A 23095-nucleotide genomic window follows, 5' to 3' on the forward strand; every position below is an offset into this window, starting at 1 on the left:
CGTAAAATTTTTACTTACTTTATGACATGCATATGCCACAGATGTGTATCTACTACTCCCTAGTTCTTGACCTTCTTCTCAGTCTCTTCCTCTTCTTATTTACACACACACACACACACATACATATATATATATATATATATATATATATATATATATATATATATATATATATATATATATATATATAATATATATATATATATATATATATATATATATATATATATATATATATATGTGTGTGTGTGTTTCGTTAAATCGGTGTTTTTGGCCTTGTAACTAAAATCGAAAAAAAGCACTCACATTACAAGAACTTCACATTCTCAGATTTACTCACAGTGAATTATTCTTTAAAAAGAAATCGGCTTCGAAAGAGAAAGAGCCCTAATTCATTTCCATATTCCACGCTCATAATTTCGAGGCGGCAGAGGGACGTCGGGGGAAACAAACCAAACAAAACATTTGCGGCTCAAAAATTCCGGGAGCAAAATTTGCCGAGATTACGCCTAATCAGAGAATAATTTTATGACACGGAAACACCCCGCGATATTCCATGAAAGCTTGATGAAGGCCCAACATTAAAACCAGCCACATATACTGGTGGAATCAGATCGCCACCACAAAAGCCGTATGGACGGTCGTGGATTATTCATATGTGGGTCACTTCTGTCTCTCTCTCACACACACACACACACACACACATATACACACACAGGCCTTATTACGGCAATCTCGTTGAGAGGCCCCCCCCCCACCTCCTTTCCCTCTTTTTCACATCTCTCTCTCTCTCTTTCTCGCTCACATCCCTCGCTCGCCGCCGCCACTTGTAGATGATGCTCTGATGTCACGTTAAGGAAGCAGTCTTAGCGACATCCTAACCGGGAGTCACTTTTGTTTTGGTTCGAGCTTCATAGATAGACGATGCGATTTAGACAGGTTGCCAACTCGCCGCGCGACCCACCCACCCACCCGGCCGCCATGTTTGTGTGTGTGACTGGCGAGCCCATTAAGTCGAAATTTAGTGTCGACTGCCCCATAATATCATCAAAGATTTAAAGACGTAAGAGCTGAGTAAATATTAACAAGGAATGCCGCTGCCTCTGCTGCTGCTGCTGTTCCTGCTGTTGCTGCTGTTTTGTTAGCTGCTACGGGCAGCAGCCGCCACTGCCCTTGGCTCCTGATGGCTACCGATTGTGATGGTTTTGAGAGGCTGCTGCTGTGTTGTTGAGGCTTTTTATGGAAATGGTTGTGACAATATGGATAAAGCGGTGCTCTCTTTGTAGACGAGAACGCTTAAGTAATATCAGTAAGTCTGTAAACTTTTTTTTCTTTTTTATCGTCTCGTTCTTTTGATAGTGAATAGAAATTCCAGGTACTCCGACGCGACACTCCGTTTACATTGGTTAGTTCGGGTTGTTTATTTTGTGCATATGGTAATGATCCTGGGGGTCTCTTACGAGCAGTAAATCATTGGGGTTCTATATATATATATATATATATATATATATATATATATATATATATATATATATATATATATATATATATATATATTATATATATTATTTTATATATATATATATATATATATATATATATATATATATTTTTTTTTTTTTTTTACGCCGGAGTAAAGACGAGGGAAAAGCTGTAAATCGAGATGATTTTCATTTTTGGGATAGTTTACATGACCAATCAGTGGCGTTCCTGAGGGGGGAGCGGGGGGTGCCTGTTTGAAATCGCCCCCCGGGCCCCAAAGTGAAGGGGGCCCCCAAAATGCGAAATTTCAGAAATAAAATTTCTGAAATTTGCATTTACAAATGCCTTTAAAATCTAAACATTTTCCCCGGGAGGGGGCTTACAACACCGCCCCAGCTGCTTTGGCTCGCTTCGCTCGCCTACCACCCCATAGGAGGGGCCCCAAATGGGACTGTGCCCCCCGGGCCCCAAAATGTCTAGGAACGCCCCTGTGACCAATAAAATTTAATGTAACTATTGTTGAATGTGATATAAAGCAAAGAATTTATATAAAGTAGTAAAATTAGTGTACAGAAATAGCATGTAAACTAATAAATTAAATTTAATTTGCCCGTTGTTGAATGTGAAATAAAACGAAGAATTTATAAAAATTAGTGAAAAATAGTTTAGAAAAATAACATATATTTGCTTCTTATTTGGCTGTGCTTGATTTTGTATACTTATTTACATCGTTATCCAGGTGACCAAGAGTTTCAAGTTCTCTTTGAAAGCAAATTCAAATGGACATGAATGATGTAATACTTTTTCTAAAATTAGAGACGATGCTGAAAACTTTAGTAGCTGAAATATTTCATGAATGGAAATCCACTTTGTGTCTATATCAGAGTAATTAGTTGAGGCTCTGAGTATAGTGTGAACGGCTCACGTTTTCCTGCTGAAATCTAAGTTGGTTTCCCTGGCTCTCTGAAGGTCCTTCTCAAAAAAATTGGTGATCAAGTAAGATTCAGAGGCTTTTAAGCGCCGTGGAAATGAAGGTTTCTTGAAATAATTGATTGTCCTCTTTTCTCTACTGTTTTTATAGTTTACGGAATGAGATATATAAGTGTATATATATGTTTGTGTATGTGTGTAATACACACACACACACACACACACACACATATATATATATATATATATATATATATATATATATATATATAATATATATATATATATATATATATATATGCAAAATTAGTCCTACTTCTTTACGAAAGATGGCGTTTCAGGTGTTCATTAAAGCGTCGATTTCATTTTATTAATGCGTTTTACTATGGGGCATAGTGAGTATTACATATTAGTGTGTAATTGTATGAGAGAGAGAGAGAGAGAGAGAGAGAGAGAGAGAGTCGTGGTTTTACTACGTAAAAAATCTTTTTCACTGTTCAGTATCACTTGTAAAATTTTATCTGAGTTCCTGACATTCTATTATGAATTCTTAAAAGTATACCTGATGAGGAATTTGCCCTTCTAGAAATTTCATCTCTCTTCTCTCTCTCTCTCTCTCTCTCTCTCTCTCTCTCTCTCATGTCTTATGGAAACTCGCTGATAGATTTTCCCGGAAGTTGACCTGTAGTTTAAATTGCAATTAATCCAAGATTGGAAAGCCCAATTGAGTTCTTAGCACGACAGTCTGCGGTATTTAAGTGTTAATTGATGTAGTTTACCTCACAAATCGCGCCATTCCTTGCCCAGGGAACGTAAAAGTCCAGTACGTTTTTTATATTTCAGTACATTTTTTCTCTGTTTCCTCTGTATTTTTTGTAATACAGAGTTTATCATGTTTAAGTTTAATTTAGTTTTTTTATTTCAATAGAGAAATGAGATAACCTCAGGTTATCAAATTTGACTCATTCAACGATCTTTTGAAATATTTTAGTATTTCTGTTCAGAACATCCTTCATTTTTTTTTAGGGAATACACGAAAATATTTCAAAGAAATCTGAAAATACCATAAAGTGTTGTTGAAATGTTATAAATCATTGAACGAAATTTTTATTAATTTTTTCGTTAACGAATCCAAAACAAACGAATATTTAAGAATCATAAATCTAATTTGGCCAAAATTGGATTAGCAAGAGAACCGTACCTCGGTAATCCTTTTTTATGCTATTAAATATATGTGGCTGACATTCTTTCAGTAGAAAAATTGTCAAAATGTTTTTATCTGTCCAAGTATGATATCTTATCTTTACATAATACTACAGTACACTTGTCTTTGTTGTCTCAGATAAAAAAAATGTTGATATTAACGAAAAAAAATAATCTGGTAAAATACTTCGTTCATGATTTTGTTGAAATTAAATCTGCACAAATATGACTTGTTAACTCATGTCAGTGAGCCAGATAATACCATTTTTGTTGCATGTGGTGCAAATTGCAATTGCCTTTTACGCTATGAAAAATCAGCCTCCTTCCGTTTTCTTTAAATTACCAATATATCCATGCTACAGTAAGGAGGGTTATTCAGAAATATTTTCGTCTTCACCCAGAAACGCGTCAAAAGAGAAAAACTGTTCCTTCATTATTTGTCATCAAAGTCTCCTTTAATCTTTAGTTTACTTGGTCCTTGTTTGTTCAGTCATTGTACCCAAGACCTCCAGTGACTCGTACTCGTTATCTCTCCCAAAATGGTGGCCATTTTGGGATATGATATAAGGAAACAGGTAGAAGTCTAACTGTGTCTTATCGGGTGAATCAGGGACATGAGGCAGCAATTTAGACCACTAGCTGGCGTCTTCACCCACTGGCTCCATTAGTTAAGTACACCTTAGTTTAACCAGACCACTGAGCTGATTAACAGCTCTCCTAGGGCTGGCCCGAAGGATTAGACTTATTTTACGTGGCTAAGAACCTATTGGTTACCTAGCAACGGGACCTACAGCTTATTGTGGAATCCGAACCAAATTATACCGAGAAATGAATTTCTGTCACCAGAAATAAATTCCTCTAATTCTTCATTGGCCTCCCGGAGAATCGAACGCGGGCTCAGCAGAGTGCTAGCCGAGAACTATACCGACCTGTCCAACGAGGAACGGCTCCATTGGTGCCTGGACAGAGACATAATCCTGGAACCAGCATTTTATTCAGGTGTCATCATTCGTGGTCCCCATCGTGCGGACTCCTTGCTCATGCTTCAAGATGTCGGTCAATATAGTGCCCTCGCTGACGCCCACAGTCTCGGCATTGGATACCCTAATGTCTGCCATACATGACCGTGAGCATTCATGGAGGTCATCTGGGCTGATTATGGGACGGGAAGGGGTGGGTCGGGCGTCTCCACCATGTGTGCTGACCATGTCCAAATAGATTTCATTATGGATCATACCCTTCTGTTGCAGAGACTTAATCTTGGCACGTCTTCTTCTGTGTCCATTTTGTGATTTTGTCTGCACCCAGTGCCTCTCATAGAAACCCACCTCAAATTAAAGGAAATTAAAATCATTGAGGTTTTGTTGACAACATAATCGGTAACCAATACTCTTCCTCCTGGGCGAGGCTGGGAGCTTTTAGAGAGATAATAGCTTATGTACCCAGATAAAGGACTAATTTCTCATTTCTCCCTTTTTTAATTGGGTATTTGTTAAAATTATACAATAGTTCCAAGTAGACCCATACATGCTGAAAATATAGTATGTATAATGATAGGCTTTCTCACAGAATGACGAGAATCCCGAACCTCACTTAGATTTTCTCTTTTCTTAAAGCATTAATTATGAGATTTGTGAGTGATTCGTCCCAAACCTGATTCATAACTTGAATAACAAAGCACACCAAGAAAGTCATTTTTAAACTAGCCTGGTACATACAGCAGATACTAGCGGGTACTGGATTCGCTAAATATAAAGGTAACAATGCTGTTTTAAAGTGAAAACTACTGTGTAAAAATGAATCTTGAAAATGATAGCCATGAACATTCAGTCGACCTTATAAGATCTTCCTTTATCAGTAGATTCCAATTAGCTGTATGCTGTAGGCAGATTTTATTCACGCAGATGGGCTTAAATGAGTATGTATAATTCTCCACTGATTTGGTTTCGTTTAGTTGATGATGTCTAAGCGCTTCCATTTGCATATGAAACCCATTAAATTCTTTAATAATCTGACCCATAAAGGATAAACTAGGCAGATATCATATGACTTATAACAGTTGTTACAATGTCATTAGAGAGAGATGAGGTGGTTGCTTGTCAACAAATTATATTTTTTTGTGGTTGTGTATAAGTGTGTATGTTTGTGTTTTTTTTTACATGCACCTCACTTGTTATTCTTTAGTGACTGATAATTATATATATATATATATATATATATATATATATATATATATATATATATATATATATATATATATATATATATATATATATATCTGTTCGTTTAAAAAAAAAAAAAAAGGATAGATCATATCAGTTCCTTTGCAGGAGTAGTTTATGTTTTAACGATATCTCTCTCTCTCTCTCTCTCTCTCTCTCTCTCTCTCTCTCTCTCTCTCTCTCTCTCTCTCTCTCTCCATGAATATATATATATAAATACAATATATATATGTATGTTTATGATCTACTATTCATTTATCTTTTTTAAAAAACTAACAGGAGTATTTCTTCGCAGTCCTTCAACCAGAAGACTAGGGACAGAAAGTAGACAGTAATCACGCTAACACTAAACATATCTTTCCAACTGGTCTTGCAGAACAAAAGCCCTTTTATTATTATTATTATTATTATTATTATTATTATTATTATTATTATTATTATTATTACGTTACTCAAAACGCGCCTATTGTGATATAGAGCAAGACGAGGAGCACGCATAAACTTGAAGAACAGGCTACCATCGAATGGAATGCTCAGTTACAAAAAAAAAAAAACTTTTTAAATAAGAAGAATAGGAAGGTTAGGACAACTGCCAAAATCGTCTGGCCAGCGCTTACATTAGTAATGGTATTTGTTTGACTGTGGGTACAAGAAAGAGTGCTTTGACGGGTACACAGCGCTTTTGGTGAGGTTTATACCGAGGAGCTTTTCACGTGCCGTTGCTTGCTTGCTTGAAAGACATGAATAATTTTACCGTCGGATTTATTATAGGTTTCCAACTCTTCCTTGTCAGTTGGTTTCTAGTATTTTTAGGCTTATTAAGGAAGCAAATTTTTAAGATTACTTAGTTCCTAAAAGTGAGTGATGAATAATGGATTTCCTCTGTTTTGATAAGATTTTAACTTAGAAAACTGGGATAAAGAAAATCTTGAAAGATGGTATGATGCCTCATATTTTAGTAAAACTGTATTCATATTTTACTTACGCGTATATGCATATATACATACATTATATATAAGTATGAATATTAGGCAACGATGGTCTGTACAGATTACGCCTAAGCACTTGATACTGTACCAGGAAATAAAAATAAAATTTGACATCTGTCATAATTTGACTGAATAAATATACGCGTTATTTACCAATATCATAGGCATGCCAAGGTTTTGGATTTACAGCAGACAAACCGGTTTAGTTTTTTTTTTTTTACGACGTAAGTAACTGTTTTTTTTTTTAAAGAAATATGTAAAATGTTCATAAAGCCTTTTGAAATTTATATTTGCCTCCATAGTAAAAATGGAGAAGATTATTTACAGAGAATCTAGTAAGTTCTCCCCAATTGCTGGAAAATTGCTCATGCTTTTCCAGTTTGCAAGCATGGAAAGGATAATGTCCCCAGTTACCGAGTTACCGTAATTGGCATGTTTATAACTTATATCTATTAAAGCTAAAGCGTATTTTTTTCTTATATATTGATGTTACCTCTAAAATGTTTAGGATAACGAAGGTACAGATATAATTAAATAATAATGAACGAAACGGCGTACCTTCGCGGAGGCGATATAATTATAGGGTAATTATTTCCTTTGACTTTATGTGAATTCTAATCATATGAATTCATCGGAGGAGAATCATAAGATATGATGAGACAGATCTCTTACACGTTCTGTCCCTTAGACCGTAATCAATATCTGCGGTCCAGAAGCGATTTCTCATCGGTCCTTGCAACGGGGTTCCAAAGGCATGAAAAGAAAACAGTTACTTGCCTCATCTCTATTATACACAAAAGAGGCTTCCACTCCGGTCGGTAAGCAACGGCATCAATGATTCAGAAGAAAACGCCCTCTGGCACAGAAATGTATATATCTGTGTCAAGGGAATTTAAGAGAAATAAACTAGGTATGTGGCTCGGAATTTTGACGAAGCGTTCCGAACTCGAAAACATATATATATGTGCGTACATATCTTAGTTCGAAGGAAAGTAATGGAATTTGGTAGGTGTCACTCGTCCTCATTTTTCACACCCCCTCTCTCTCTCTCTCTCTCTCTCTCTCTCTCTCTCTCTCTCTCTCTCTCTCTCTCTCTCTCTCTGTTTCCTTTTCCTTTTCTCCGCTCCTAACAGACCTCCTCCTCTTCTTCTTCCTTTTCCTCCTCGTCCTCCTCCTCCTCCTCCTCCTCCTCCTCCTCCTCCTCCGTCTTCCTTCACTTTCTCAATCAGTACCCGAAGATGCCATGGGAAGTCTACTGGGGCCTTTGAAGTTCTCGAGTTTGAAGTTCTGTAGCGGCCCCCTGCGGAGTTCGAGGCTCAAGGTCTTGAGGGAGAGAAGCAAGTCCATCTCGCCTGAAATATTCACACTCACGAGGAAAAAAATAAAGTGATTCTATCAATGATTCACCCGCCTTTGGAGCCCAACCTAATACTCAGGGATTTCGGGAGCTGAGGCCTGAGGGCGATAGGCGAGTTTTGTTTGTATTAGAGACCTCAACTTTTTTTCCTCCCCCCTCCGTTTCTTCTTTTCCATTTGACCTTCGAGTGTTCTCCTCCTTGGAGGGTTTCCAGAAATCGGAAGGCGCCTATGTCATGCGTACGTCATTTTACAGCATTTTTATATTTTTTTGTGTCCGTCGTTCGTTCTTTTCTCTCATGCAAATTGGCACGGGTTCGATGAAAGAACGGCACTTTATTGAGAATACTTCGACAGGTATGGAGGACGCCATTCTGTTAAACACTGTTAGGTTTAAAAGAGCGCCAATACTTTAAATAACTTTATTGAAAATTTATATCTCACGAGGATGGTACAACGTGACGTGCCCTACAGTCTGTAAAGTAGAACAGAAAAAACGAAAACAATCTACATCAATAATAGTCGATTCTACTGTAGTACACTAGATGGCAGTCGGCGCTAACGGAGGCGTACAAAATGCAAAAGGAGATTGTTAAATAATGAACCGTTATTAATGATCATTTACTGCGTTGAATTAATTATGCACGTGGGCCGATACACGAATCTTTGTATGTATATATATATAATTAATATATACATGTGTGTATGCATGTATGAACGTATGTATTAATACGGTACATATACACACACGGTTACATTAAAGTTTCTGCAAACATCAATTACCCTCTCTAGTTTTAATTTGAATTTATTTTTATTACACAAAACTGCCTTATTATTATAATGCTTGTTTACTTCCCCAGCTTTCAGCCATAAAATTTAATATTCTCGCGTATGTTTGTGTTTTTATCGCTCTTCAATGTGTATGTTTTAATAGATTTATATTTATTTATATTTATAAATTAATATTCAAAAAATTAATGTTTATAAGCTGATCGCCGTTTGATATGAATCGTTATAGAGAGAGAGAGAGAGAGAGAGAGAGAGAGAGAGAGAGAGAGAGAGAGAGCGAGCGCAGAATAATTTCAGTGGAAATGGTAAATGCTAACATTTATGAGTAAGTATGAAATCATGTTTTAATTTTTCTCTAAAAGGTTAACATTCTGTTTTGTCATTTAAGATAACAATAATAATTGTTCCTCTCCAAGAATAATTATATTTACAATTAAGTATAAATGACTGGTAATAAACCATTGGAAATTCAAGCGCTTAATCTGACGTATCAGTGTCTGCAAAGTCCAGCGAAATCATTGCGTTATTATAATAAGACGAATCGAAAAGAGGAACTTAATAATTTACCGAGAAATATAAGTTACCACAAATGATTAGGGAATAAGCACCTATTACGTGCGAAGTTTCATTGTCTTTCATTGTTTATTTCCTTCGTAAATGATCATAGTTATAATCTATAGGATACCGCCTAATAGACTTAGACATGGTAAAACATATTTATATATTGAGTAGAAATTTAATTACATCTGTCTGTCTCTCTCTCTCTCTCTCTCTCTCTCTCTCTCTCTCTCTCTCTCTCTCTCTCTCTCTCTCTCTCTCTAGTAACTTTTTCATTTAATGGAACTTTAATTTAAAGGGATAAAATTCGAATATAATCCTCCTCTCACTTGGCCTTTCAAAATACCAAATTATTTGTGAGCATTCGTACAACCGACCTTCTTTACAATTATTAATTTTTTAAAGCCCATGTGTGTGTGTGTGTCTGTGTCCCGGGTTACTCTTTTTGTTTAATTTTCTCTTCATTTTTTTGTGCTAAGGACCTGCCTTTCACAGCACAAGGGAACTTACTTGAAGCATGATGAATGCGTAAGATTATAGCTCATTCGTAATGCAATCGAAGGACTTTCATGAATATGTGAGTGTAGTTTTCCATAGCGCAATGCTCCAGGAAATTTACTATAGCTTTGCACGGTACAAAGAAACATTTTATGTCACTAGAACTTTAATTTAGAAGAATTTTGTTATCATAAACTTTCATGAATGTTTTAATTCGATTCATTTCAACTCGATTTTATTCTGTTTTTCTCTTTCTTTAAACATCAATCTTTGCATATTTATTTGATGTTGAGTTTTCATTTATCACATACTGAAGTGTCATTTCCCTTATTTATTTCTTTCAAGGAAAACACAAAGTTGATACCTTGACTTTCATATAAGTTATGTCTTATCAAAAAATGGAGAAGGGATTTTTTTGTCATTATTCACAATTTGAATTTAGATACTTACTCATACCCGTATTGCAGACGAAGGCACTCACGTTGCACCACTGTTGATGTAGCCAGTGAAAGTAATTTGAAGTTACATAGAAAGAAAAAAAAAGCCATTTAAAACTTTTGCAATATATTTACCCTCATTGTCTACTAAGTAGATGCAGACTTAATCATTCATACGAGTATGATGCAGCATATACGGTATATCTGTAAGCACGTTTATACTTGCACATTCTTACATACTAATGCATACAATTACAAGAGCAACTTTGGAATTTGCATATCTGAGTTTTATTCATCCTGACAAAAAGCCGCTGCACAGACAAGCCATCCAGGTTGATAACGATTTCGTATAGATTTCGATGAAAAATTTAATGAGAGGAATAGAATGTGTTTGTTCCCTCCTGCTTACAACCACCATTATAAGTTCATGATGATAGTTTTCCTTTTAAACATAATGAAAAATTCCGGGCGGGCCATTTCTTTTATTTACAGTCTGTCATTAGGTTTAACCAACTTGCAGCATTTCAAGTCGTACAGGTATGGATTGGCGTTGAGGTAAACACTAGTCGTGTACTGTTAGTATAGCATTGCATATCATTAAGGAGAAAATACGTTCATTCCTGAAATATTTAATCGGAATTTCTCTAATCGACGGAATAACTTTGGCGCAAAACTACACAGATTACGAAGGTCCCTTTTTTTTTTTTGTCGCTCTTTCTTTCTCTCATTGTCTTATTACGCTTTTAGTGCTTTTGGCCCAGGATTTATACGAATCCATAAGCAATTTCTTATCCTAATAGCTTCCTTCGGCCATTACCCGCCATGAAAGATGGCCGCATTTACAAAAGTTGGCCGGGGCCATCTTTCAAGCGGGGCTTGGAAATCACCGCTTAAGGCGCGCCTCCCGCCAGAAACTAAGGCCATTTACGAGCAATCGAAGGCCATTCCGGCATCGACCTGGGTCTTTAGTGGTGGCCCCAAGCTCTGAATTACGCCCGTCGTAAGTCACCCGAAGGATAGGAGGGTCGATCGCGGGGGATCTTTTGTCCGCCGGCGGTGTAATAGAAAGAGTTTTTGACCGTCTCAACCTGTCTCGACCCCTGTGGAGGTATTTCGCGAAACGCCTTTCCGTCCCGACTCGCTCTTGGCGATCGCTTAAAAATCGCCGATCGCGTTTTTGTAGGCTATCATTTGTTTGCTTGAGAGCAAACGATCGCGGTAGGAGTCGAAGTTGTTTTATTAGCATACGTCCTGGCATTTAAGAGTTATTTATTAGAATGCTGGTCTAAGCAGAATATTATCTGGTATATATGTATTTTTAGGGAGTCACGTTTCAGTATTTGAAAGAGGGTACGTTGTGCTTTGTACTAGTGTTCATAGAGTTTCTCGGTCTGTTCAGGAGTTTTGAAGTAGCGCGTAAATTTCAGTTATTCGAATAATTATTATGATTCTATACGTATGAACCTTTCTCCCTCCAGTAGATTTTATTAGAGAGTGGCCAGGGAGAAACATGGATGTTTACATTCCTGCATACATGCATAAGGTGTGTATAACATACATACACATATATATACATACACATATATATATATTATATATGTATGTGTGTATGTATGTATGCGCGCCTGTGTGTCTGTGCGTTTGAGCCACTTTCTTCTAACTGGGCTGATAAATTTGTTTTCAAATTACGGAAAATCCCGTTTATATACTCTGTATTTACAAAGTATATGCAGCTGCGAGCTCTTCTTCTCCCCTTGCCTACACTCCAAAACGGTAACCTCATTTGCATCTTGTCATCATTGCCTAAACTTTAAGTAAGCTAGAAATGAAAGAACCCACACAAAAAAAAAAAAAAAGCCCCGCGCTTGATTTTACATGACCTCATTGATCAAGTAGAACCGTAAATCTTGAAGAGGTATGAACATTCATGACAGCGGTGAATTATGGAAGTCGTGTGCACGGAACTGTGATCGAATTATCTGATCTTGTAAACGTTTTCTTTGTACTTTTGATTGCATGAATTTATTTGCCGTAATGTCTTTTATTTGAGTTTTTATTATTAGGATTACTATATAGCTGCTGTGGTTGTATTGACTGAATTGAATTGAATTAAATATAGAATTTAGGCCAGAGGCCAAGCACTGGGACCTATGAGGCCATTCAGCGCTGAAACGGAAATTGACAGTAAAAGGTTTGAAAGGTGTAACAGGAGGAAAACCTCGCAGCTGCACTATGAATCAATTGTTAGAAGAGGGTGAAAAGTAATATGGAAGAAAGAGAATATGAAAATGATATGGAAGAAAGAGAATATGAAATTGATATGGAAGAAAGAGAATATGAAAGAAAGTACAGTAAAAGGAACGAAAGGGGTTGCAGCTAGAAGCCTGAGGGACGCTGCAATATTGTGGTTGTAACTACCGTCTTGGACATATAGAAAAAATCTTCAGATATTCTGCAACAGAAAAAACTCGACAACAATCACTGCCACATTTATTGCTTTCATTGCTAAATTGCGGATGAACCCACTGTGAAGAAAACTTCCAGTCTTAGCCTCTTCATGAATTAACAAGAGCTGATCCTCAGCAGCGTGTCGTAGGCTGGTACATGTGCTGCACCATTCAGTAACATGATATAATTTCACGTCTAGTTTTGTTAGTTTTGATGCCTAATTATTAATTCTTCCTTTCACCACCCCATTTTCTATTATTATTATTATTAGTAGTAGTAGTAGTAGTAGCAGTAGTAGTAGTAGTAGTAGTAGTAGCAGCGTCAGTAGTAAAAAGAAGTAGCATTGATGGTAACAGTAGCAGTAAAAGTAACCAAACTTCTTACGTATAAAACTAAATGAGTTAATGCCTTGAATTTTTACAGGAAATGTTCAGTAACCCACAGAAGACGTCAACAATAATCCCATTTTGGTGTCAGACTCAGGCTGCCGACGTACAAGTAGCAACGGATTGACCCGGTGAGTGATTTTGACCTCGGTGTAGCAAATGATGTAATTACTTTCTTTATGTGACTTTCTAATGATCTCAGTCGCATAAATTTAATGTTGTAAACACATAGGATAGCCTAATTTATAAGCAGATAGTGAGTTCTGAATCTGCTGATATCTGCTAAGTGGAAGAGATTCTAGTCTTAATAGACTGTGTGTCCAAGTAGTATTAACTTGATCATGAGCTCATGGTTTATTGACCTTCAATCCCAAAACAGGGGTGATTTGGTTGTAGGTTTAGCCCACAAATATCACATCAAAAACAAGTGAAATCCTAAAATCTGTATTTGTGCCGTTGTCTTTGCGAATATGGCTTCAATTGGACTAGACACCACGCACTATATTGCCTTGAATGGATATTGCCTGGGTGAGATTTTCAGATTTTCTTAAAAAGGAGCTTTATTTCTCACTGATGTAACAGGAAAGAATACTGAAGCGAAAAGTTGTAGAGAAAAGAATGGTGAGCATTGTCTAGGCTTACGGTATTCTACAAGTAGTTGTCCTCTGTATTAAGATATTCTTTTGCGTTGCATAAAGTTTGATATCTTTCCGTGAAAGGTGTGATCTCTCTCCCACGGGGAAAGAGAGAGGGATTCTCCACAGATATCGCCAGAATCTGCAACGAAAGAGTTCCGACATTTCATTCACTCGATGGGTGTTTTGTCATCGAAATGCAAACACAGAAACCTGCGTTTTAGCTATCCTTGACTATTCCTTTCTCTCTCTCTCTCTCTCTCTCTCTCTCTCTCTCTCTCTCTCTCTCTCTCTCTCTCTCTCAGTATAAGCGTATATGAAGTTTATACTGGTCTGAGAAATAGGGTTTTGGAAAACTCTAAACCTGTTTGTGAAGGAAAGAAATGAAAGGATATCTACAGCCATATATTCACAGATCCTGCAGTTTAAAAAAATTGATGAACTCCGTATGCATGCACTGATATCATTACATATCTATACGTGCATGCCTATTTGGGCATGAATCTCTATATGCATATGTATCGGGCACTCAGATCTCACGGTAGCATCGGCAAATTAAATTAACGGGCGGGGGGGTAGGGGGGGGAATAAAAAAACGTGCTTGCACGCATCGGTGTTTGTCGAGCTCAAACACCCTGAGCAATTTTGACAGAAAGTAAATCCCACACATTTTACAGATGTTGCAAAAATGATGAGCGAAATAACGAACGTAAACGATTGCAAAGTTGCAAAGCGGAGGTCGGGGTGGGTGGGTGTGGGCGGGATGGCGGGGACGGAATTGAAAATGGGCATAATAAATTGCGGAAAGGTTTGGCCGCTATGTCGTTGCAAGCGGTAGGCCCTCGATTCAACGGCCACCCCCAACCCACCCTTCCCCCCTTCCCCAGCTCCCCACTGCCCACCTCCCCATCCCACTACACCTTTACTCCGCCAAAATGCTAAAAGCTATATCGGTGAAATCGGAGTGCTGTGGTCAGCAGTATTTGCGCGGCGTTGCATTTAAAGAAGTTATTGCAAGACCTACAAAAGCTTTTGACGTTTTGAGCCAAATCTCGTCACAGGAAGGTCGATAAAGAGAGATAGCGATAGATGAGAGAGAGAGAGAGAGAGAGAGAGAGAGAGAGAGAGAGAGAGCATGGTATTGTTATTGCGTTATGCAGTTCTGTCTGTATTCTAGGTTTGGAACGGTGTTCTTCGACATTTTCTTAATATTATTCTATATTATTTCATCTTAGTGAATATAATTTTTTCATTGATTTGCGCAGATACTTTTTTTGTGTGGGTTATACTCAAGTCTTAGTTTTATGCAGTTGATTTTACAACTACTGTGGGTTTTATACTTTTTACTCGTAAGTGGAATGTTACTAAATAAATTCATTCTTGTTTTACTGGTTGACTGAGAAAAAAGAAAGATATGTCCCATTCCATGAAATATCGTGTATGTATGTATGTATATATATATATATATATATATATATATATATATATATATATATATATATATATATATATATATATATATATATATTATATACATATGTATGTATATATATACATACAAATATATATATATATATATATATATATATATATATATATATATATATATATATATATATATATATATATATATACATGCAAATTATGACTGGTTAAGGATTAAAATTGTAATAAGCTGTCAGTAGGTTCTAAAGTAACTGTTGCGATTAGTAAACGAACCATCTCCACGGGCAGGAAAAGAAATTATTCTGAAAAAGGAAAATGAAAATCAAAAGAAAAATATACCACACAAAACAAAACAAGTAAAGAATGCGTCGAAGTTTCTTCGGCGCAATCGAGTTTTCTGTACAGCCGCTAGACAGATCTGTCTTTCGGTGGTCTCGGTATAATGCTGTATGAGCCGCGGCCCATGAAACTTTAACCACGGCCTGGTGGTGGCCTAGCCTATATCGTTGTAAGAAGCATGATTATGGCTAACTTTAACCTAAAATAGAATAAAAAACTACTGAGGCTAGAGGGCTGCAATTTGGTGTGTTTGATGATTGGATGGTGGATGATCAACATACCAATTTGCAGCCCTCTATCCTCTTTAGTTTTTAAGATCTGAGGACGGACAGAATAAAGTGCAGACGGACAGACGAAGCCGGCGCAATAGTTTTCTTTTACGAAAAACTAAAAATGCACTTTGTGATTTCCTATCATCAGACGCAGAACTGGTAGTGCGCAATCCTAAAATGGCAGGAGGTAGATTGTTTGCTTTTGCCCCGAATAAAATGTCTCCACGGCATAAAATGTCAGTCATCATTGCTGTGACTTAAAAAAAAAAAAAAAAATTGTCCTCGCGTCGAATAGATTTTATTTTTAATTTTCATTAGCCTTTCAAAACTTTTTACAGTTTAACTTTTAAAGCTTCCTATTTTATGCCCCATTCCATAAGTTGTTTATAGGGTTCTTTACAGAAAGGGGTATTTAGCTCTTGTTTGGACTGTGATGGTAATTTTGTAAAGTTTACTTGAAGTAATATCTCTCTCTCTCTCTCTCCCCCTCTCTCTCCATGTTGTATTGAAGAGCTATGGCAAAGGTAATAGAAGATCATTCAACGACGAACCCACAGAATGCAAATGCAGACAAGAATGAAAACCTGTTTGCATTCTCGCAAACAGTTTCATCACCGACGAAAAGGCTATGAGAGGCATTATAAAAAGAAGAGTTGAAGAATTCAACGATTACACGATACAGTCATAGTTGCTATTAGCCAACAAAAACAGTATCTCTAAGAATGCAAGATGTGATGACCCGATCAGAAACCCAAGAGTGCCAGACGGAAAACCGCATCTCCCCAGCAAAAAACTACATCGGAATAATCAGAAAATCTGTAGAAAGGACCCAAAGATACGGGAAATCTGTGGATAAAATATTAAATCGGTTCACTCAAGAACACAAGATTTATTTAGCAGATAAAGTTGTTGTATTTCATAAAGGTGTACTTGTAGGGGGTTAGTGACGTCAGTGCACCTCACGTGGTGCACTGTTGGCATTACGTAAAGTTCTTTGCATCGCCCCCTCGGGCCTTAGCAGCAACCCCTTACATTCTTTTTACTGGACCTCCCTTCATATTCTCTTTCTTCCATCTTACTTTCCACCCTCTGCTAACAATTGTTTCATAGTGCAACTACGAGGTTTTCCTCCTGTTACACCTTTCAAATCTTTTTACCGTCAATTCCCGTTTCGGCGCTGAATGACCTCATAGGTCCCAGCGCTTGGCCTTTGGCCAAAAGTCTATATTCCAATTCATGAAGAGAACAACAACCAAACTTCAGATATAGCAAAAGCCACGTTTATAGACAATTGGAACTCATTGCTGATTACCAAACGGCAGCATAAAACATCGTTCTCCCGTCGAGAAGAAAGGTTACACGTCGTTAATATAAATCCCTCGTTAATCCTATTCTGTACATTAACCCAATTCCGTGATGTCAAAGCTGTTAAAGTGAAGTAGGACGAATTCATCCCCACGTACTGTCGCTCATAATATTCTTGTTCATTGTTCCTATGAGTGATGCCGAGGTCGAAGGATTGTAATATAAATAGGTACGTGTGCGCGTTTTTGCATAATGATTAGCAACGGTTTTCTTTAAGTTTACGTAATGCCAATATTTTGTCTTCATTACCATTCACGAATGAAAGAAAACATTTTAAACTTGAAAAACCATGAAACAACCACACATGTATACACGCACACAAACACACACACACTATATATATATATATATATATATATATATATATATATATATATATATATGTGTGTGTGTGTGTGTGTGTGTATATATATATATATAATGGAAGAGACGAGGTCCATCCACATATACCTTACTTGGTGTTTCGTGTTCAAGGGCTATTTCTTCTATAATTACCATATCATTACAACAGCGAAGCCCTCTGGCCAACATCGCATGTACCAAACTTCAGCGATTCCACTCGCTTTGCTTTCCCCTCTCAGAGAAGAAGAGGGGTATTCATCGGCACGTGTCATGCCCTCCTCGGCTTCCCCTCACTTCCCCATTACCCCTAGAAGACACCCATGTCCCCTCTCTCCCTCCCCACCCCATGTCCCCGTCTTTTTCACCCTTGATCTGCTATTATCGATGTTATTTATCATTAAACTGGACATGACAGGTCGAAGTTGCACTTTCTCACGTTACTCCATTGTTTGCCCATTGACATTTTCCCCCTTCTGCAGGAGGAGGAGGAGGAGGGGGGACCCAGGCAATTATTTTCCGTTTATTGAAGGTTGAGCTTGATATATCTCGAAATCGGTCGTTCATGGGTCTCTGCCTTGTATGGTTCTTGTACAGTACGTCTCTATTTAGGCCATATGTTTAACCCACTTATTGAACGAAGTGTTTCTTATTTATTGATACGATGATGCTCTAGGCTGGCATGCGTCAGTCAGGTGCGTTCATTTGCTTTTCACCTGGGAAAATGGGGTAATTGCTTTCTTTGAGGGACCTGAGTGAGTTTCCCCTTTTTTCTCATTTCTCAGGCCACTGATATGCAGTCGCTCCTCCTTTTAAAAACTTTCTTATATGATTTTTACATTAGTAACATCTGCCCCACGAAATTCCAAGTTTGTGAATTGTTTATTGTGTTGATATCATAAAATTATATTCCAGTAGACAGGGCTCTTCATATTGTGTACCTGAGAATCTTAACGTGTCTGATGAAAGTAATTGATAGTGACTGGTCTCTTTAATTATTTAAAAGCATGGGCAGTCACTTTACGCTGTTAAGGAAACGAAGAGTTTAGTCACAGTTCCATGAGTATGCCCTGCCATATTTTCCTCTCAAAGACTGCCGATATATTTCTTTATCAAAAGTTATTCCCATCAGAATTTTAAGATTGGGATCATTCCCATTATACCGTGGCTGTCTGGCTATGAATATAGATGATCCTGTATTATATTTGCGTATTTTAACCACTTCATTAATTGTTTAAACGATATTGGCAATTTTGACCTTCGTAAGTGTATTCATTTTGTTTTGGCAAGATGTGTATCGTCTCTGTGCACTGGGAATTTCATACTTTTTTTTTCATGGATTCAAATTCTTTTTACTTTATGAATCCTCAAAAGATTCCTACGTCTGGCAGTGTCGATGCAGCATCCGTATGGGTTTCCCTCACGTACTTGCTCTCTTTCACTCTTCACACACACTTTCTCTTCTCTCTCTCTCTCTCTCTCTCTCTCTCTCTCTCTCTCTCTCTCTCTCTCTCTCTCTCTCTCTCTCTCTATATGAGTGTGTGTGGGTGTGTGTGTGTATTCTTTGGCGGCACCAGGTAGGGAAAGATGGTCTCTCAGGGGAGTTCCAATAGATGGCGCTAAAAATGGTTTCCCTCATACCTACGATATATCAGTCTCCCAAGTACGGTCAGTATCTTACTCGAAGTTCGAGCCATGTCAAGACTAAGGGAAACTTTAATGAAAGTAGTTATGTACAACTTTCCGTCTTTTCGCTGTTTATCCTCTTTTTTTTGTCACCTAATTCTGCTAATAGGAAAGGACTATGATCGCTGGCCCATAACAGAAACTTTACATTCTTAAGGAAATGCCACTTATGCAACGAGAGTGACCTGTTATCGATAAGATATGTGACGTTAGTTAGTGAGATCTTTCACAGATGATTACATCTTAATGTAGCTCATTGAAATTGCCCTTTTTGGCTGAATAATTGTTTCTGTCTGGGTTAATGGTAAAGGTTATTAGTCACCCTTAATTGTTTAATGTTTTAACATTAGCTTAAATGGACTAGTCAACAAAATCCTTTTTTTCTGACAACTGAGAATATTGATATTACTGGGAGGTCATGTAGGAGTTTAATCTAATTTTTTTTTTCTAAACTAGCAATACTCCTTTGATAAATCGGTGTGTTTTAGACTACTTTATATTTCAATAATTAATTAATTGTTGGAAGTTTTCCGCAGTTTATATTTCCTTACTTCAGAAAAAGTGAAGATACATGCAGGAAATAGGATAGGGGGTGATATCTACTTGATTCTTTTAAAAGGAAAAACGTGATTTTTCGCTATGTTCAAAATGCATCGCAGGAATAGCGAGCCTTCCTCCAGTTCTTTATGTTTCTCTACGGAAGCGTACTCGTACAGACGGATTAATAGATGTTACCTGGTAGTACATATTTCCCCACATTTATTACATTTCATTCATCACGAATGTGTTCAGGCCACCTCTTCCCACATTCACTATAAGTGAATCTATAATCTTTCGACGATACTGTTCAACGACTGTCTCTGCATTTATACTGCCATGCTTTGGAATTCTCTTCACACCGTATGTTTCCTTTATATTCTTATAGCCTTAATTCCTCCAAGAGACAGCTCTATCACTTCCTTTCTTTCTCTTTCTCTCGAATATACAGGCATGATTGACCTCAGAAGAATTTTTCCCATATGTTCTGTCACACGATTCAGACACCGAATGTTTTTATTAAAGCTACCGTATTTGATTTACCTAACTGTTGATGGATTTTGATCTGTACACTGGACAAATAGCCTGCCCAAGTAGGAAGAAACAAACAACCATGCATCGACCTCATTACGCTTTCCTTTAGCATTCGGGCCTCTTCTTACAGGACCCTCAAGCTCATGATCATTACTTTGGACCTGCTACATTTGAAAGCTCCCCCCTTTTTGTCACAAATGGTACATCCAGAGAGCGGTATTGAACCACCGGGTAACACACAGACTCAAAAATGTTCTAGTGAGCAGTATTTCGTGCCTAAACATTATGCAGAATTATATCGACGTTTTCAGAAATGGGAATGAAACCTCGATGTCTATTGTTCTAGGGGTCATTTTCTTCGGAAAGTATATGAACTCTGGTGGCAACTGGAGTAAAGTCTATATAGATATAATTTTATGCAAAATATGCAGGCTGCGGTGCATGTGGACACATAGCATATAATCATGCTGAAAGGTTTATTAGGTGTATGAGTTTCAAGCACTCCAGAGCAATAATCAAGTTCATAATTTTATACCACACAACAACGTCCCCATACCTGGGTTACAGTTACTGCATTTATTAACATGTTCATATATATATATTCCAAACCTTGATATAGATAATACAGAACAAGGTCTTCTGGAGTAGCGTCATATAAGCTCAGGTTTAAAGGTAAGGTTTCAGATGTCCAGTGAAAATATATAGGTGTGATAACTGTATTGCATCATTTATCAGAAAAATTGATGGACATTTACGGGCAGGAGTGCCTGAGGGGTTGTGGTATGATCCATAGTTGGTGGTGGAATCATTGTCTCAGTGCATACTCATTAGGGCATGCCGATGGACAGGGCACCCTTGAAGAAATGCTTGATGCTTCCTGTCTGTTATACCGTGGCTGAAAGGAATATTAGTAGCTGTAGTGGAAGAAGAGTGGCATTGTACAATGCGTTAAAGAGCTGTTCATTACCGAAGGACCAGGATACATTCTCGGAGCTGGTGCTGCGATTCCCGATGACCCGCTCACAGCTGGCGATAGGTGGTTGAGGTGGAAGGGGAGCGACAGAGTATTAAGGTCTGGGAGAGGCTGGGGTATCTGAGGATGGAAGGGGATGGGGGTTGGATGATGCAAGGTGAGGGGGTGACGGGAGGGTTGTGGGAGGAGGAAGAGGGGGCTGGAGAATAGGTTGACCTGTCATCTCGGGGACCTAAGTGGCCTTTATGTCTGAGGAGGGGAATGTCTTAGAAAAGGGTGCAAAAGGATAGGAGAAACCTGTGAGCGAGGGTGTGAAATTGAGGGCAGGGCATTTCTGTTAGGTATCCCTTTCACCATGGCAATTTGCCGGGGTCGAGCGGGACATGATCTGTTCCTTGCATGATGAGATCCATGGTAGCTTGGGCAGCAGGCAGTAGTGGCTTGTCTGGCCTTGAATTTGGCCAAGCATATAGCTGTGGCATGGTGGCAACTGTATATCCCACAGGTAAAAACCTATGCACTGCTGACGGTGGTGGGATAGCTGTAACATCATGGAGGCTCTACGGTGTAATCAGTTACGGAAGAGGATCCCTAGACACCAAGGTCTACTCTCATAGGTATTGGACCCCTGAAAGTAGATGAATTTAAGATAATCTGCTGTGGCCTGGCCCCGTGGAGTGATTGAGAAGTCATCCCTTAAATTAGGTCGAGCTGAAATGTGAAGAGCAGGTTTAGAACTTTCATTGGCGGCAACCTTAGCATAAGACATTTCAGGCGCAGGTGCCCTAACTTTAGGATGGGGAAGAGATCTCCAAATATTATTTCCAGATTGTTAATGAGTTTGACCCTGGGGAACAAACTGGAAAGATAGATTTTGTACCTTCCTCTTCTTTTCCCTGTTAATTAACGATGGTCCATCCTTCGAAGGTCCTCGGAGTCGGTCGTGGGGGAAGCGGTCGTTTTCAGACGAGTCAGATGAAACAGGTTCACTGATGAGAGGGGTAGAAACAGACCCAATATTCCCCCTCCTGGGGGGTTCCGGGGCACTGGGAAGGCTGAGGAAGGGTAGATAGGACGATCTTTCGCGGCATCGTCATCTGTCGAAAAAGAAAAAACAACACTAAGAAAATCACCAAAAAAAAAAAAACCTTTCTTTTGTAAAAACACTGCAAATTTGAAAAGTTTAATTTCACCACACGCCACTTTACAAGACATTATTATTATTATTATTATTATTATTATTATTATTATTATTATTATTATTATTATTATTATTATTATTATTATTTCAGTAGATGAACCATATTCACATGGAACAAGCACACAGGTTATTTTTCTTAAACCTATATGATGATCTGACACCAATACACCAGGTCTACGATTCGAATAGTAGTACGTTAGATTGATAGAATGAAACTGAACGAGCGCTGAAGTCAATTCACTTAAAGTTTTAAGAGCTCTTTTCACTCTAAAATTTTAGGAGTATGAAGTAAAAACTGTAAATTGGCCTGCAAACTAAGAGAAATATTACACTTATCGTGGATCACGAAAATACGTGAAGTTAAGTTTTTCCAGAAATACATTTTATTGAACCGATAATGCTGTTATGACTAATATTTACCTCATTCTGGTTAAGCTGAAATCGTTTCAGTTGTGAATATATCTTGTATC

General features: G+C 37.8%; 1 long non-coding RNA gene across 1 annotated transcript in view; it reads left to right on the forward strand.

Moving 5' to 3' along the window:
• The window catches only part of LOC136846901 (uncharacterized), a 428530-nt gene that overhangs the window by 242761 nt on the left and 162674 nt on the right, over positions 1 to 23095 (forward strand). The window contains exon 5 of the long non-coding RNA XR_010855563.1: positions 13336 to 13429. This is a non-coding gene — a long non-coding RNA (uncharacterized lncRNA). The remainder of the gene's footprint in view (positions 1 to 13335; positions 13430 to 23095) is intronic.

The sequence above is a fragment of the Macrobrachium rosenbergii genome, chromosome 2 (assembly GCF_040412425.1).
Source record: "Macrobrachium rosenbergii isolate ZJJX-2024 chromosome 2, ASM4041242v1, whole genome shotgun sequence".
Taxonomy (NCBI): domain Eukaryota; kingdom Metazoa; phylum Arthropoda; class Malacostraca; order Decapoda; family Palaemonidae; genus Macrobrachium; species Macrobrachium rosenbergii.